This window comes from Centrocercus urophasianus, unplaced genomic scaffold, assembly GCF_019232065.1.
Source record: "Centrocercus urophasianus isolate 14NV4802_14NV808 unplaced genomic scaffold, USGS_Curo_1.0 seq_10, whole genome shotgun sequence".
NCBI classification, from domain to species: domain Eukaryota; kingdom Metazoa; phylum Chordata; class Aves; order Galliformes; family Phasianidae; genus Centrocercus; species Centrocercus urophasianus.
Window position 1 is genome coordinate 26,608,445 of NW_024884142.1, and position 18,237 is coordinate 26,626,681.

Consider the following 18,237-nt stretch of genomic DNA (forward strand, 5'->3'; position numbering starts at 1 on the left):
GAACAGTGCTTGCTCGCAGGCCAAGTCAGGGTATGGGGCAGCCATTGTCCATCTTGCTTGGGGTGGATCCTGCTACAGCACATCGACCATACGCACCATGCACCATCATTTTACCACTTCTCATCCAGCAGCAAGACCAAGCAGCTGATGTGTCTGGCATCTTTTTTTCAATGGAAAGTGCCTGAAATATTGTGACACCAAGTCCTGTGGGTACTGATCCCAGTACAGTCAATAGGTGCAAGGCCGACTTAACCAGTAGGTTAAGTAGGAGGAGAGGCAGGAAGACTGATCAAAAAATTTTCTCCGTATATAATGCTGTAACAGGACAAGTGCTGATGAGGAAGCAGGTGCTGCCCATGTCACAAGCCCCAATTTTAGAAGAGGTTTACTGCAGACATGGTGTCTCTTCATCACTTAAATTTGAGGTAGTCCTTCCACTGTTCACTGAAGCAAAGCCTTCTCATGAAAACCTCCAGCTTATGCTTGTTGCTAAATATAGACATTTCTCTAATATGGAGTTACATTTTCTTTGCTTCTTTCTTGTGCGTCTCACAATCTCAGCTCCTGGGCAGCCTGCTGCCAGTGTTGAAAGAGTGTTCAGTGCCATTCAAAGGCTTCCCCATCGGTTTTATGCAATACCCATAGTGCTGTATGCTTACCTCTGCAGTACATGCTCTAACCTCCAGCCTCTGCAGCAGGGGTGGGCACTTGCCTACTATCAGGAAGGGTTTGGGGTGTACAAATTCTTGGTGAACAGACGCATTTTTCTCCATCTCTGAGTCAGTTCATATGCTCCAAAAATGAGATATTCTCTCCTTCTGTGTTTTCTCATCAGGCGTATTTTCTGCTTGGTACTTAAGTTGTTTTCAAGAACCACTTTGAAGCACTTCACTATCTCACCATAGGTAGCCTACATTTCCCTCCTGCAGCCAAATAAGTAGGTAGTTGCTTCACTCTCCCTCCAAGACAAGATTTTTAGCTCCTTCTCTGTATACTTAATTTCAGCAGAGATCTTGACTGCTTCCAGTCATTTTCTACTTTCTAACAGCCAGTAAGACAGATATTTTTTCACTCTTTGCTGCTTCTATGTTTTCATGAAGTTTGAGTTCCGGGTTCCACACTTCCAAATACACAGTAGGAAGAAAAATCACCCTCTTGAAGAAATTTGAAACAGAAAGCACATACTGTAATGCTAGGCTGTGCAACATTTACTTGCGGTTTGCAAACTTCATTCATAAATGATTCACCAAAGCATGTGTCTACTTATTTTTCTTTCTAGGAACAAAAAATAAACAACTGCACTGCAAAATCAAATATCAGAATAACAAGGAATTTACCTGATTGAACTCAGCATCCACATACAGACTAAATATTTACAGTTACAATTACACATTTTTTTTTCTTTGATAAAAATTTGGATTACCTGATCCATCTGTTTTTTATTTATTTTTCAATATAATGTAAAAACTGTCTTCAATGATGTAAGGTAAGTCCTATCGGTGATTTACTTTCAGTGGATACATGTTTGAAAGTAATCATTCACTGGGGCATTTATTAGCCCTGACTAAGTGAGTACAGTGTCAGATGTCATGGAAGGCCTGTAGGATTGAAACACCAACCCTACAAACTCTGACATGCTAGCCAGTCAAACTAGTCTCCAGGATATAGCTAAACCAGGTCATAACACTTTGCTTGAAGTAAATGCATTTAGGCTTATTCATGCTTTGGATCATTGTCTCTCTGGCTGCAGGGAAAGTGTGACAGTCAGCTCTGTACTGGAGGAAGAGCTTTAAATAAATGTGATATACAGACTTTTTTCTTGATACATTAACTCTACAGTTTCTCTATAAAACTGTAATTACATATTCTCTAAGTTATTATAAAAACTAGAAATAAAAAAACATAGATTGATGTGCTTTTTCAGTGAGGAATTTTGGCAAAGCAGCAAGCAGGTACCTCAGCAGATCTGTTGCATCCATCAGTGATCTGCAGAAAGGAAAACTTTTGCTTCAAATATTTTAATTATATTTGCTTATATATACACTTATATGAATATATATATATATATACACAGAAAGATGACTTTTCTTTTTCTGTATTATGGTTTAAAGAGACCTATAAAATCAGGTGGTTTTGCTCTATCATCCCAATGTATTTTATTCATTCATATCTAAGATAGTTGGAATTTTCTGTGCAACTGAAAAAAAAATTGCCTTTTCCTAGTGGCCTAAGCAACAATAAATTATGGTTAGAAGCAATACTGCCAAGGGAGGAGAAAAATCAAAGATTGAGTATTAAATCTGATCCACACGTCCAAGTCAGTGTTGCTACCTCATGCAGCAAATACTATTTTATTGGCACCACCTGCCCCCTTCTATGATCTGCCATATTGAACCACACACCATCTGACAAGCGGAACTGAGTCACATTTAGCATACTTGGTCTCACAACAGCAAGCAGGACAATTATTGGCTTGGGCCACGTTTGGAGCGCTCAATGACTCCTTTAAGGCGTTACCTTCATCTTTTTGCACATCTGCTTTCAAGGTGGGAAGCCAGCCCCACAGCAGCGCCACCACCAGCTTGGCTCCACTTATCTGTGTGCCCAGCACCTGAGCAGAAGAAACATTTCTTATCTAGCTGTTGCTGTGGGAGCTCCTTGCTGGGCCCCTCAGAGCCATTTTGCTGCTTTATTTTCTCACTGCAGTGCCTGGTGTCCCGCTTGCTCCCAGGAGGACGTTGAGTTTGTGAAGCTCCTACCAGCAGCACAACAAGCAGGGCTGTTGCACACTTTACTGCTACATCAATGGTATGAGCTGCAGGAGAAGAGCCAGGGAAACTTTGCCTGCACAAAACATAAAATCTCTTCTCAGCAAAATGGAAAAAACAGCTGTTTTTTCCAGCAGCAAAGATGCATTGCATAGATAGAGAAGTGCGAATGACTCTACCTTGGGTGCAAAGATGTCTGGACTTTTCTTGCCTAGGCTCTTTTTAGCTCAAAATCACTTCATGACTAAAATGTGCATATATAGACACAGCAAACCCTTCTACCCTAGGAGTGGCATCTAGGTAAAGAGCCTGATTTCTCTTTTCCTCTGGATCTAATTTACCCTTTGTCTTGGAGCTACAGCATCTCACAATGAAGAATCTGATTTCTGTTTTTACTCTGGATCTAATTTACTACTCCAAGATTATCTGGAGATAAAAGATCCCTTTCAGTCCAAACCATTCTATGATTCTGTGATACGCAACAAGCAATTTTGCTTCCTTACAAACTACACTTTCCACATGCACTGCTGGAGCTGAAAAAAAATGTGGAGAGTATCTGAAATTCTAGAATGGGAGAACGGAGAGGAAAGGAGCATTTGTTTTTAATCATTTTAAGTAGGAAATCAATAATGTCAGATTATGATAGAAAGGCGAGTATTACGAACTAATAAAACCCAGGCAGTTATTACATGACAGTTACTGAAGGTAATTAATGTGCTGGGTACCTTCTCAGCATATTTTAAATAAATGAGCCTATTAAACTTGTATAAAGAAACTTTTGCAGACTGTAACTGATTAAAGTTTTATTATATTGCCATAAAGACCAGAAATGCCTTAAAATTCATTGGGAAAAAAATTGCTAAGAATGAATAAAAGCTACTAAGATACATCTGGGAAGGTAAAATAGCATTTAGCACTACCCAAAACCAACAGATTCATGCTGCTCTCTTCAGCAGCAGACAGAAACTGTCTGCCAGGTGGGTTCTCAGCTGTCTCATACTGCAGGTGAGCTTTGCAGCCTTTCCCTTGGCAGAGGAGCTTATTTGGGTGTTTCACAGAAGAGGAGTAGCCAGGCAGAAGCAGTTTGCAGGCATGCAGCATTTCTGAGATCTCTACCTTTATAGTTCAATATCTGAAGTTACCCAACAGATTAAAAAGTACAAAATGGCAAGTACAAGAAAAAGATCACGTGAGCTCAACTTCCTTTGGAAAGCAAACTATAAATGCAGAATGGACTTTTGCGTCCATTGTATACTTCAAAAAGAAAAAAGAAAACAGTTTAAGCCAAATAGTAATATTTTCAATGGCACAGAGTTTTTTAGTATAGAAAAGGATTTTCTTCAATAAAGGAAATTTTGAAAGGCCAAGATACTATTACTCTGTATTAGAAAAAAAAGTTTAGTAGAAAAACAAGAAATCACAGTTATCTTTCATGTATGCTTCAGATAATTCCACTGACCCCAACAGAGCTGTATCTCTCAACCACGATGTTTTCTTGTGTTTTTAGAAGACCAGACTACAAAGAGATTCACTAGCTCTGCCTTTGACTTCCCACACTGGGTGGCCAGTAGAGGCACCAGCTTGAAACCACGCCTTATGGCACCCAGTGCTTGCAATATTTTCACTTCTTTGGTGAGATAGAACCTCTGTACATTTTGATTTGGGATGAGATGGTAATTTTGCCAGTAGCAGATAGACAATTACTCTGTAGACTTAACAGCTGTTTTCAAACATGTTTCCAAATTTGTAACTTGGTTCACATGTCAAGCTGTTATCAGATTGCTGTGCTGAGCATTATCAGTACAGCATGCTTTAAATATCTAGACTGAGACAGCTAGAGAAAATGATCAGCAAATGGCATGAAGCAGATGTACAGTAGCTATAGAAACCACAGCTTACACAAAACAAATAAGCACAGACCATTACCTACAATTTGGTTCACGTTCCTCCAAATGCGTCATAACATCTGTTGTAAGGAATCTTGTAGGGAATGCTGAGAAAATATGTTGAATACAAATACTGCTGAACGAAGAATAAAGCCATTTCCAACTTAATGGTGCTAAGAAGGTATTTAAATGTACTAATAAAGAAACTAATGAGGGATGCTGTTGGTGCCAAAGCAAAACACTAGAGAAAATTAGCTACAGCAACTTGGAGCAACATACATTACATCACGCTAGCACAGGCTATAGGGCTGCAGCAAAGCAGTGTTGTAATTGCTTTAAGTATCAATTAAAACAAAACAAAAATACTGTACTATTCTAATTACCTCATGACATAGGGCTGCCCTCTATGAAGATTCTGGTTTTCCTCCTGTGGACCTGCCTCTCTCTTTAAAAGTAGATTTGAAAAGAGGATTTGCAATGAGGATTAGATTTCAGCCAACCTCGGCGATCTTTGTCTCTCTCTGGCCTCCAAGGGTCTAGCAAGGCCCTGTTACATTTCAAGAAAGAGAAACTGGAAAGAAAATATGAAAAGGAGATATAAAATAAGGCATTTGAAGTAATGAGATATTATGTCTCTAGCCTAAGGAATAAACAAATGTCTTTCTTCTCACTGACCAAATCTGGGGTCTCCTTGCTCTAATCATAGACCCAGCTACCCAATGCTCTGAAGAGCACACTGATGCCAGGAAGGTGATTTTAGACACTCCGTCAAGATGTTGAGTTTGAAAACTAGCTAAGTGCATGAGTAAAAAAAGAGAGAAGTAATCTGGGAGCCAAAACCATGGATGATTGTGAGGCTTTGCCCATATATAGGACCACAGCCCTTTCTCAGGAATAGGTTGGGTGAATGAAGCAGGAATGCTCACTGATCAGCAGTGGCACTAAATACTTGTTCTAAAAATGCTCTAATTACTTGCTGAAAAAGCTTATTGCTCCTGTATTTGGTCAATACGTTTTGTTGACTCTGTGCCCTTAAGTGCATTCAGCCCACTGCCAGCATCTCTTCCCAGTTTTAATGAGGATCCTTTGCAGAAGATTAGAGGAAAGCTAGTTGAGATGAGCATCCATACATGTGCTAAATCCTGTCTTCATGTATCAGCCAGCAAAATGAGAAATAAATATCAAGGGCTTAACTAGTTTCATATCAAAATACATCATGCAGACAACTTTACTGTGCTGTCTGTTGCATCTTCTGTACTAAGTCATCTCTCGAAGTCAATCACCAAATCTCAAGTGTTTTTTCAAAGGCCAACTTCAGATTCTAGGCTGTGTCATTTTAGTTTGTAATATTGTCAGCATTGTGATGAACAACACTAATTTTCCTTGCATTTTCTAGGAGTTCAGTCTAGTAACACCTTGTTAAAATGTCCTATGACAGCACCAGAGGCTTCACTGCACTAAGTGATAGACAAATAAACAGAAAAGTGACACTCCTTGTCCTCAAGTTTTAACAAAGGAAAGGAGCGTAGAAAGGAAGGGCTGCTGAGGATATTTTACAGATAAAAAAATGACCTACAGGGACTTTTTGAATATATCAGAACTTCAAAACACAGAATTCTCAAGAATACTTAAGTGAGTGTTCCTACTTTGCCTATCTCCAGGAAGCCTGTCTTCAGTCTGTCAAGAGCACATCATAATAAAATAATAGATTTATAATTTTTTAGTATTTGTGACTATGATATTTTTCCAAAGGCTGCAACAAAATTTAGGATTTCCCAGATCATATCATAAGTATACAGGGGACAGTGGTAAGTGTAAAGACTCAGTATAATACTAGTATGCAAGATGCAAATGAAAGAAATGAGCAACTTCAAGGAGACTGATTTCACAGAATCACAGAATTGTAGGGGTTGGAAAGGACCTCCAGAGATCATCGAGTCCAACCCCCCTGCCAAAGCAGGTTCCCTACAGCAGGTTTCCCAGGATTATCACTCATAATAGTTGTTACAAACCTGGTTTTTTTTTTGCTTTGTCTGTTGGGCTATTTTGCAACTGCAGTCCCAAATTCAGCATCTAAAGATTTGATTAGTATGAGGAAAGCTGAGAATGTCAAGTTACTCAAGAAACCTAGTGTATGTGGTGTTGGCTCTTTTTGTTTGCTTTCCCTAAGGATTATTGAATATATTTCTCAACTAAGCCACTCAATGCCTTTAATGACATTTCCCCCTTACATTATTCATTTTTATTTTCATAATTTATAGAAGGAAAATTTTCCACCAAAGTTTAAATAAAATATATGCTATTCAGTTCTTTTCATTATTCATTGAGCTGTAGCTTGCACTTTCTTTTTCACAAAAACAGTTCATCAAAAACAAAAAGTGCCTGAGAAGAAGGGGGGAACTGATATAACAGATATGGCAAGGAACTGCAGAAAAAAAATCCCAGAGGTTATTGCATTTTACTACTTGGAAGGTAAGCAAACAAGAATAAATATATAAGCCAGTTGGAATTTGCCACAAAAGGAAAATTCTGATCGGTTACTCTTAAAGAGGACATAGAGTTCCCTGATAACTTTCATGAGTTCTGTGATGCTTGGTTTTGTTTGTTTGAGAAGCCCTGGACACAGAGTTAAGAAGATGCTTGAAAATTTTGTCTTTTTTTTTTTTTTTTTTTTTTAAAATACAAAAGTGAGTTTCTAGCCCGCAAGGCAAGAGTCAAGAAATAGAGATTACCAAACAATTTGCCTGCAGAAACCAGAATGTTTAAAAGAAACCCAGCATGCGATGGTCATGATTAAATAAAATGAATTTTACAACACCCTGGCTTCTGGGGATCATCTTACTGTATAATACAACAAGCAATCCCAACAAGTGCATAATGCTCCACAAGGTTCTGCTGGCTTTCCCCGCTATCTGGACACGCTTGTGGTGTGCTTCTCATCATTTCAGCTACAGGTACTTCTACCTGCACAGTACTGGAGGGATTACACCTATCAGGAACCCACTAAATGAAAATTAACCACAATGAAAATGGGGTAGAAGAGCATGACTGAAAACATTCCCAGGGCTGTGTCTGCAGAGGTGAAAACAAACAACACTATTCCATGAGAGGGTGTTACGTGAGCCCCACTGAGAGAACAGGACACACCAAGATGTGCAGGCTTTCTCATCCTTTGAAAATTACTTGGTAATAATTTGGTTAGGCAAATGCATATATTCATTTATTGTCAGCAGCTGGAAATAATGAGCATCTGCATGCAGGCTACTGCCAGACTTAAACAGTATTTGAACATCCTCATGGTAAAATAAGCTTTTTTCCAGCATTTAAATGAAGTTTTCTGCATTTCAGTTTGTACCTGTTGCTTTTTGTCTTGTCACCAGGCCCTAGTGAACAGAAAGTCCAGCTCCATCATTTTTACACTTTCTATCAGGTATTTATACACCTTGCTGGAGTCTTTTATCCCAGCTGCACAGTCCCAGCTGTCTCAGCCCCTTCATATGTCAGATTCTCCAGGTCCTTCATCATCTTCCTAGATCTTCACAGGACTCTCTCCTATATGTCCGTGTCTCTCTAGTAACGGAGATCCCAGACCTAGACTCAGTACTCCAGATCTCACTGTGCTGAACAGAGAAGAAAAAAATCACTTCCTTTAATCCACTAGAAATGCTCCTCCTAGGGCAACCCAGGAGGCTGACAGCCATTCTTGCTGCAAGTGTGTATTATAGTGAGTGTTACTCACTTATAGTCTACTGGTTGTCCATAGACTTCTCCTGTCAAGCCAGTTGGCCAAAGCTTGTATGGAGACACTGGGTTAGTAGCAGCTGTGACTTCACATTTCACCTTGCTGAGCTTAAAGAGAGTCTTCTCAGTTTGTCTCTCCAGCTCATTAAAGACATTCCAAATAGCAGTCTCTAAACTAAGAGGCAGCTTCACAAGACATTGAGCCTATAACCGCTACTTAGCTTCTCAGTAAGAGCTAAAAGCTCAAATACTTCAGTGGATCTGGCGTCAACTTCGTGCTATTTCATGAACAGCCTGACAGGAAAAGGCATATCTATCATGCAAAGCTGCTCATGGGATGTTGGAGATCCAGGCCCAAGGTCCTGCTCTGCATCAGGGAGTGGTTTTAAGCACTGTTGTAGGCTCCTGATGGGGCTGTTCCAGTTCATGTAACATTAGCATGTTACAGGTCTCCTTGATCCCAGAGGAACAAATCAATCATTGTTTGGACTAATTCTTCTACAACCATATCAGTATGCTTATGTCTTCATTTTTCTTCTCAGAAGAGCTGGAAGCATGTCAGATTACACCCTTTGGACAGTCTGACTTCGCAGAGCATTCTTCTGAGGGGCAAATGATTTCTTTTTCCAGCATTTCTGTCCTGTGCCTACACAGAAATAAGAGCAGCACAGAGTGTATATTCACAAGGAGGGTGATCCTCATAAAATCTTTCTGTACTTGCTCTTTATTTCTTATTTTGGCTCCAAACTTAGCCACTAGAAGCAAGTACAATCAAAACAACTAATTTTTAATTACGTAATGAGAAATAGATAAACATTAAAAAGGGAGTAATTTCTCAAGATGTGCAATACAGAAAGGACTTTCCTGATTAAAAAAAATGTTTTCCTCTTTAGAGTGATGTTTTCTTAGGAAAACATTGTCTAGTATGCCAGCTTCGGTAGAAATAGTGCCATTATCACTAACGTGTGCTATTTTTATTCTGTTAGCTACTTAAAATGAGTTTGACAGAGGAAAAATGTGACCATTAGGCAGTCAGAACAATTCTACTTAAAAAAAATTGCTGGTCAAAAAAATCAAATAAAAGGGAGGAAAAATTTAAATCCCATGAAAATAATTCTTTAAAAAATACAGCCATATAAAAATATGGAAGTGAATATGAATACATATATTAAATTAGTTCCACATAGATCTTCATGCAATTTCCTCTTACGTAGGAAACTGGAGAGATGGTTTATTTATATGTAGGCCATTCTGAAAGTAATGCCTCCTACTTATTTATTTTCATGGGAACTATAACAAAGGCTGACAACAACACTACTTGATAGGGTAAATTCTCAGCTAAAACCACTGTTTCTCAACACAGCCACAGTCACTATTAGCTATGCATTCACCAGCAATGAACGAGAGCCTGTATGCCGCACTCCTCAAAATCTGCACCAGTAGAGGTGACCCACTGTTTCTGTTCCCACTGCTGAAATGTACCACTCACCACCATGCTGTGCTCACACCCACTGCTTGGTCTCCATAAGCTTTCATCAAGCTTCAATGAATATCAGTGGATGCCATTTTTTCCATGCGGAAGAATTCAATGACACACCTTTTCTTCATCCACACTTCCATGTCAGATGCCGTATGGACAGACTGCCCCTCTGCTACAACAAAATAAGAGAATATTGTCCTGAAGGTCTACACTCCACTGCCATACCATCAACATTCACCTCTGACATCATGGGCCAACAGGATACAACTGGAGGCATTACATTCAAAGTAGCCTTTGTACGTAGTGGCAACTATCTCTTAACAATTCAAATCCAAGATACAGTCACATCAGTTACCTGGATTTTCTAGGCTCTGCTTCATTGTTCTCTTCTCTGAGGGCCTCAAGGAACACGGGGCTTAATTGATATTTCTTTGCAAATGAACTTTATATTGGTGTTCGTTATCTGCACTTCAATATCTCTAACAATTATTTTGCAGAGAAATCTGTACAAGTTGGTCTGCCAAAACCATTTTAATGATGTAAAGTTGTTTCTCATGCAGCATACTGCACACTTTCATATATTTGACTTTATTGCTGTTCTTTGCAGGCGTAATTCTTCATGTATTGTTAAAGCAGCTAGTAACCCAGCCCAGCTCTAACAGTGTTGCTGTCCCATTGATTTGCATCAGGGTACAAAGGAAACCACAGACTCTTGTTGCTTCCAGCTCTGCTTTTTAGAACAGAAGTTACCACACTTCAGAATTAGGGCTTGATCTTGTCACTTGCTCCATGTTCGATTACCTTTGTAGGTCCAGCTGGTGACAAGAAAGCAGGTATGACATCCAGGAAAAAAAAACTAAAAAGAATAGATTTAATGTAACCCCGTACTTAGCTCAGATTTCTGAGCCTTTTGAAGGAAAACATGTTTTCAGACTATGAATGGTGTAAGAACAAAGCTTCTGTAATCCATTTTTATATTGCTATGAAATGTTATAGTATCTAGTGGTGTTTGAGATATGCTATTACTCAAATGAAAACAGTATTTAAAAAGTACTTGTCTGTGGAAAGAAGGAGAGCTACTTTCTGAGGTACTGACACTTAGTTTATCATCTTGAACTCATCTTGAGTTCACTCTGTTCTGCTTCTCACTGACTCGTATATTTCCCGTTGAAGATTTATGTTTTAAACACATTTACAGGCCAGAAAAGTTAAGCCAGTGCGTTCTGTAACACGTACCTTATGTGTTTTCAGTCCGGTTTCCCAGGGGAATGCAGCCTATGTGATCTTGCTGTCTCAGCCCATCCATCCATCATGTGCTGCCTACAGCCTGGTCTGGCAGAAAGGTAAGATATCAGTGACAAATAATTTCCTACAAATGTCACAAAAGACTGAGACAGGGCAGATGAGAAAGATCTAAATGCCCTGCACAGAGGGAAAGGCTATGGAGTGAGTCTGTTATTGTCAACAACCTGTTGGGAATAAGTGCATCATACACGTGCAGTGTCAGCATATGTACGGGGAAGGGGCTGCAACTAAGACATGAGTATTACGAACATGAGAAGACAAGTCTCTCTGGCCATTCTTTCGCCACTCTTTGTCTAAAAGAAGAGGTAAAACAGAGGTAACAGGGGAAGCAAGGCTAGGATTGGAGGTGATGTCATGGCAGGGGTAGGCGCAGTGAAGGAATGAGGCACTGAAGAAAGGAAATCCATATGAAGGCTTCTGCACCAGCTCTGCTGGTTCTAAGGCAGTTTGTTTGCCTAGAATCATAATGGGAATTAGTCTTCTGTTTGCTGTTTTAATACAATATTCTTAAGTATGTCAAGGCAGTGGAGGAAGGACCCAAAGCTATGGAATCTATTAGCATGAATTTTGCTGGAAATGCTCAGCACAAAACAAATAATAGTTTCAAGCCTCTTGAAGGGAAATAGAGCCACATTTGAAAATGTATTTTATATGTGCTCTTTATTATACTGTATTTTCCTAGACACATTTCACTCCCAGAAAAAAAAAAAAAGAAAGAAAAGAAACAAGAGTAAAATCTGCAGATAGCATATCATTACAGAACCTCAGAGACTGAAAAGATTCAACATTCCTATTAACAACAGCAAATAAATAATGATTGATTATATTAAGCCCAATAACTTGAGTTCTGCTAAAGTATACATTTCATCCATTTATAATCTGAAGTTATCTAAAAATTAAGAATCCATTACCAACCCTGGCAATTTGTTTCCCATTGATTACTAGTAATGAATGTAATTCATTTCTCATTTGAATTTAACAAGCCTGAGCTTGCAGCCATTCCGTCTTTTTATGCCCGTGTCTGTCAGGATAAAGAACCTTTAGGGCCTTTACTTCCTCTCCTCAAAATACACTGTAATCACGTCTCTTCCAAGTTTTGATAAACTAAGCGGACTGAGCCTGTAACTAAAACTCTCTTCCTCTTAAATCATTTCATGGCCCTCTTCTGACCAGCCTCCAACTTCTCAACACATTGCAAACAAAGCATAAGCAGCAAAGATGGGACTCATCTCACCAGACTGCAAACCTGTGAAAGAATCCCTTTGCAATCACTTCCTGCTGGAAGATAATTCCTCTTGTCTCAGCTCACATATCTATTTCCAGATGAGACAAATCTTTTCTAAACTACTGCTCTGGAATCTCGGTCTGTTATCCTAATGGCTATGCTCACCAACACTGTGTACCGAAATAAAATTGCATCCAACTAGGTCTACTATTTCCTTGCTTGCATAGCCAAAGCGTGCCTTTAATCCTTCCTGCTTCAGCACAACTTCAGAATTTCATCTTGAATCATCTGCTCACCTTAACCCCTAAATCCTATTCAGAACTCTTATGTTCTTTACTTAGGTCAAGTTATTGAGTTGATTATAGCCATCCAGAAGACTCAAGCATACTGCAGTACTGAACACGGTAACAGGTATAAATGCATGGAAAGAAAATGAACAACAAAGTTTGAATCCAAAAGTAGCTAGATTGTTTATTTCCAAACACAAGGCAGTATGGTCCCTCTGACCACACAGTTTCATCCTTTCATTTCCATCACAGCTACCAGCTACTTCATTCCTTCGATAAAGACTGAGAGAGTTGATTTTTTCCTGTCAATGCCTCTGTCCAGCTTTGGAGCAAAGAATTAATACTTCACATTGGCTCTGCATACTGAGATTCTTAAACAGCTTCTGCAGCTGTTGTTGGAGCTGCCAAGACAAGACTGAACAAGCAGAGGCACCAGGAGTAGAATTTATCTATGTGCTATGCTACACCTATAGCTCATATACTCAGATATTTATGTTCTCGCAATAGCACCTCACATTTATGGGAGAGTGTTGGTTTACAACCATTAGGGAAGAAAAAAAAAAAAAAACAGCAAAAAGACTCCTCCACTTATTATACCACTTTTCCTATTAAAATATATTCCCTGTTATATCCCAGGACTCTGCTCAAACCAAGATCTTGATTCTTTAGTCTAGTGTGCTTACTCTTAAACTGTCAGCCTGTGTATGTATACATTAATCTGTGACAAAACTCTTCATGTGACTTAGATACAACTATTGAGGAATCCCAAAGGCTACATTTCTTAAGTAGAAACATTTATCTGAAGTTACCTGCTTTTCTTCATGGTAGTTAAGAGAAGGCTATAAAACCAAGGCATTAAGACAATATTTAAAAATGTAGGTTATGCATATCACAACGTAGGTGTATGTCTCTTTATCTTATCAGTCCAGTCGGCCCCAAAACCTTAGCTCTATTTTACCTCTAACTTGCACCAGACAAATGGTTACATTACACATAGTTTGCACAGGCAGGCACCCACTTACATTGCAAGGCATCAATAAAAATTCTTTCTTTGACCTAAAATTACATAATAGATACAGTCTTCTACAGAGAAAACCCCAGTGAGAGTGAAAATACAAAGGGTCTAGAAAGGTGAAAGTCTGCTTTTACTGACATTTAAAAAAGATTCAAATTCAGCAGGCCTGAAGCCAAGCAGGATTATGAAGTTTTGGGGTGTTTTTCTTCAAGCATAACAGAAACTCAGCCTTTTCAATATGAAACTATAAACACTTGACCAAACAGTACATAGGGCGTCAAATAGTGTGCATGGGGTCAAGCAGGCAAACCTTGCTTATTTTCTTCCAGTTGTCTCAGTGAGTAAATAAAAGATTCCAAGTTATTTTGAATAGCTCTGGAAGCACCTGCATTTCTACACAAGAATAGAGTATTTAATTTGACCCCAGATTAACAGCCAAACTAATTCTTAAGATTGTTAACTCTTTAAAATATGTATATTTATAACGGAACTGTAGCTTCACCGAACCCTATAGAGTGTTCTTTTCTTGTCTGCACAATTTCTCTATTTAATACAGAGTGCTGTTAAAAGGCTTCCCTTCCCACTCCTTCAGATACCATTTGGTGCCTGAGCAACACAAGTGCCAAATCACTTCAACAAGACATTACCTTGCTTACTAATTCTCCTCCAGGCGCTCATCTTCCCACCATCTCCATATCATACCATACTCCAGTGCTCCAGACACATTTAGGCCTTAGAATCAACAGCACTGAAGCACTGCTTCTACAACATTATAGGTGCACAGAAGCCCAGAACCAATATGCAAAATCTGTGGCTGATTAGCCCAGTTCAATCAGCACTAATAGGAACAAGAAGGCCCTGGTCAGGTTCTGATGAAAAACACATGGTTGCAGTGAAAAGGCATGGTTCCTACTCCTTGTCATCTTCATCCTTAACACCTGTGGTATTGGAGGCATCTCTATGGGGCACAGCTAACTAGGACCTCATCGGTGCTTTCAATGGTTGGGCTCTGTGGCAAGCTTTCCCTGTTCTTTTTGTTTGTTCTGTGTTTTGTTGTTTGTTTGTTTTTTAAACAAAAGTCCCCAAACTGAATTTTTATCTTTACAGTCAGCATACTCCACCAGGTGCTAATACCATTAATAATAATTATGTATGTGGACATGCCTCAGCATCTTTTGTGCATCAGTGTCTCCCAGTGTGCTATTTTTCCTAGCAAACATTAGTGAATGCCAAGAGAAGAGTATAACAAGAGAAACCTGGAGCAGTATTTCTCCAGAATACCTTCCTAGGCACAACAATTTGTGGTTTGTGAATTTCCCTGTACCAGATATTCTCAAGTGGTGTGTTTGCAAGTAGAAGTCCTTGCTGGATTTTTCTGCCGCAGACTTTTCTGATGGCTTTTTAGACCCCATTCAGCCCTGCAGTACATCCTATGCAAACTTTTGGTGCATCGCTTTTGTACAGAATTCATTTCCACATGTATTGTGACCAGCACTTCCTTTTGATTTTTTTTTGAATTTCTGCAATTTCTCGTCTTCTCCTGGTGCTCCTAGTTCTTGTACTGGAAGAGACCACAGCTTATAATAACCACAGCTTATAGCCTTTTCCACACACTTCTTGCCCTACAGAAAGTGCACAGCTTGAGTAAGGAGAGAGATAGTTCTGCATGAACAGACATGTTCAAGAAGGAAAATCCAATAGACAGAAGAAGGTTCAGCATTTTAGGCGAAGATTAGAAATGTGCAGTTTACTCCAGCACAATTGCAAGACCACACAAAGCCTCACGCTGAATGTGGCACCACTATGCATGGGACAGAATATAGATGTACATGGACACCCATGTGAATGCACATAGTAGGATTCAAATGCTAAAAATCTCCTTTCCCATCTTGTAGAGAAACCCAGATTTGCAGTCCTTTTGGTTGTTTTCTTCTTCCAAGAATAAAGAACAAGGGCTCAGAAATTAGGTTTGACAAGCAAGAACCTCCATAACCTGCCTATATAGCTCAGAGGATCAATCAGCTGAAAATTCAGACAGTAACTGGCATAATATCTAGAACATCGGTGTGAGCATTTGCACGTGTAGGTTCTTGACATGCATCTTCTAAGGAGGCAGAGTGCAAGGAAGTGTGTAATTTTAACAAGGAAACCTTGCATACGTGGGAAAGGAAGATTGTGTATTTCAGAGGACTGTCATTTGCACACAGCGCCAAATTGGAAGTGTTTAATGTACTCACATGCAGCCATATAAAAAGCTAAACAAGCCAAATACTCCAAGAGACACAGCACTTCCCTTATTAAAAAAAAAAAAAAAAAGTTTAATTATAAATAGATTGTAAAATGTAATTTTTGTCATAGCATGGTAGCTGAGCAATAAAAGGTGATAAAGTTACATTATAACATCTCATAATTGCATCTCAAATGCTCTAAGTGCAAAACTTGTACAACAGATGAGTTAAAACACAACTTTTGCTTCCAATTTGGCTTTTGTTGGTTTAAGCCTCCCCTGCAGCAACCCTTAAATCTATATTTTCTGGTTTAATTAACAAAAGAAATAATATAGCACCTTCTACATCTCAGCAAGGAAATGAGTTTTGCAAACTGCTGTTATTAGTAGTTTTGCTAAGTTTGTATCACATCTCATGAGTAAAAATAGCATATTGGGCTCTGCAAACTGCCAGAATAGAAAATAGGCACTTGCTATCACTTAATCTTCTCCAAGCAAAATGGATTAAAGCCTTGTCTAAAGGATGTCAGCATATGCTGAGCACACCACGGTTTCTCAGAATCAAGTCCCTACATTTTGGCCAAATTGATGGATATTTTAATCAAGGAGATTTACATTGGAGAGCAGCTGAGTATAAAACACTCTCATTTGTGCAGTAAACAGACCCCCAGGAGGGTGCATGTATTTAAAAATTAGTGCAATAAGCAGATCCTGCAAGCAGCAAGCAAATGGAAAGTCTTAAGATCTGCAGCATCAATGTTGCTATGAGGTGAGCTAATGTTCTGTTGTCTGCTCATCTCCTACATTGTCTCATACTTTCCCAGTCTGAACTATGCATCTAGTCCAGCAGTAAGACATCTCATCCTACGCATCTTAAATGACATGCTTACCAGCTAACAGCAGGCTACATGTCAACCTCTTCCTTGGACACTGACCTCAAGTTTCCCAGTAGACTTCCCAAATGAAGAAAGACAGCTGGAGGGCAAATGGCAAAACTGAAGTGTATCTCACTGTGAGATACAGCAAGTTTCTACCTAGAATGATCATCCAGTGGTCACAAGCACCCTACTTTTTCCTGCATAGGAGAGTGAATGCAGTATTCAGTTTTCCTGATGCAAAGGGAACAGTCCAAGGTTTCATAGCTTTCAGCTAGTAGGGGTTATAGCACTTGAGAAGCATAGTGTGGAAAATAGAAAAGACATAAAAGAAAACTAAGAGCCAGTAGTTTATATAAGCAATTGCTGAAGTCACAGAGATGCTCTTTGTATGCATTTCTAATGCATTCATTACTACAATAGCATGAAAACAATTTCTTTTCTTCTTTTGTTTTTACTGTTATAGTTACAATTTATTTTTAAATGGAGCTATATCAGCCTATTTCATGTAAGATATTATCTCTGCTTACAAATGTTACCTATTTGGGCAAGTAAAGTTTGTAATTTAGAAAAGTTTGATCTTCAGGGAATCATAGTTCCATCCGCAACACTGCTACATACAGACAACACAGCAGACATTTTCTACAAAGAGAAACTTACCCTGTGGCAGATCAACACAAAGTGAGTTCACTGAAATCCCTGAGTAAACACTGCTTCAGGTTTCCACCACCTTGAACATTTGGAACCAGTAACCACACACCCATATCACATCTTTCCTACACAAAGAAGCTCGTACAGGAAAGGGGCTTTCCATTCAAGAAGGGGTACATGCCCAGTGAAAAGGAAATATACTTTACCTGAACAATATGCCTGGACTAGGGGAAGGATTCCAGTTCAGTCAGGCACACCTTTCCCACTGCTACCTAAGTTAAATCAAGACTAGATTAGAATACCATAAAGCAGCTCTATACTGATCATTAAAATACACTCAGAGAGACAAAGTAGTAGGACATTTTGAGTGTGATTGGTTCCTTATGAGTCTCTCCTCTGTTCATTCTACTCAATATTTTCATTAACATCCTAGGAGTCATTAATAACTTCAGACTGTAGAGCTGGAACAGCTATAGGGGTGGCAAAATTTGTGAAAGATCAGACCAGACTTTGAAACCATTTGGCAATGTAGTTGTCCAAAATCAACAAGATGAATTCATCCCATCTTTGCCTCAAATGTAATGTGAAGGCATTACTCCTGGCGAGCTATTACAGAACAAATCAATGGGCATAAGAGTCAGCTAGACAGCTGTGTGCCAGTGAGAGAGTTTATAGGGGTTACAGAACTGACATGGATGCAGCAATCTAGCAGAAAGAAGACAACTTTAATTTTGGGAACAGAAATGGAGCATGTAATAAGCAGGAGGTGTTTCTTCC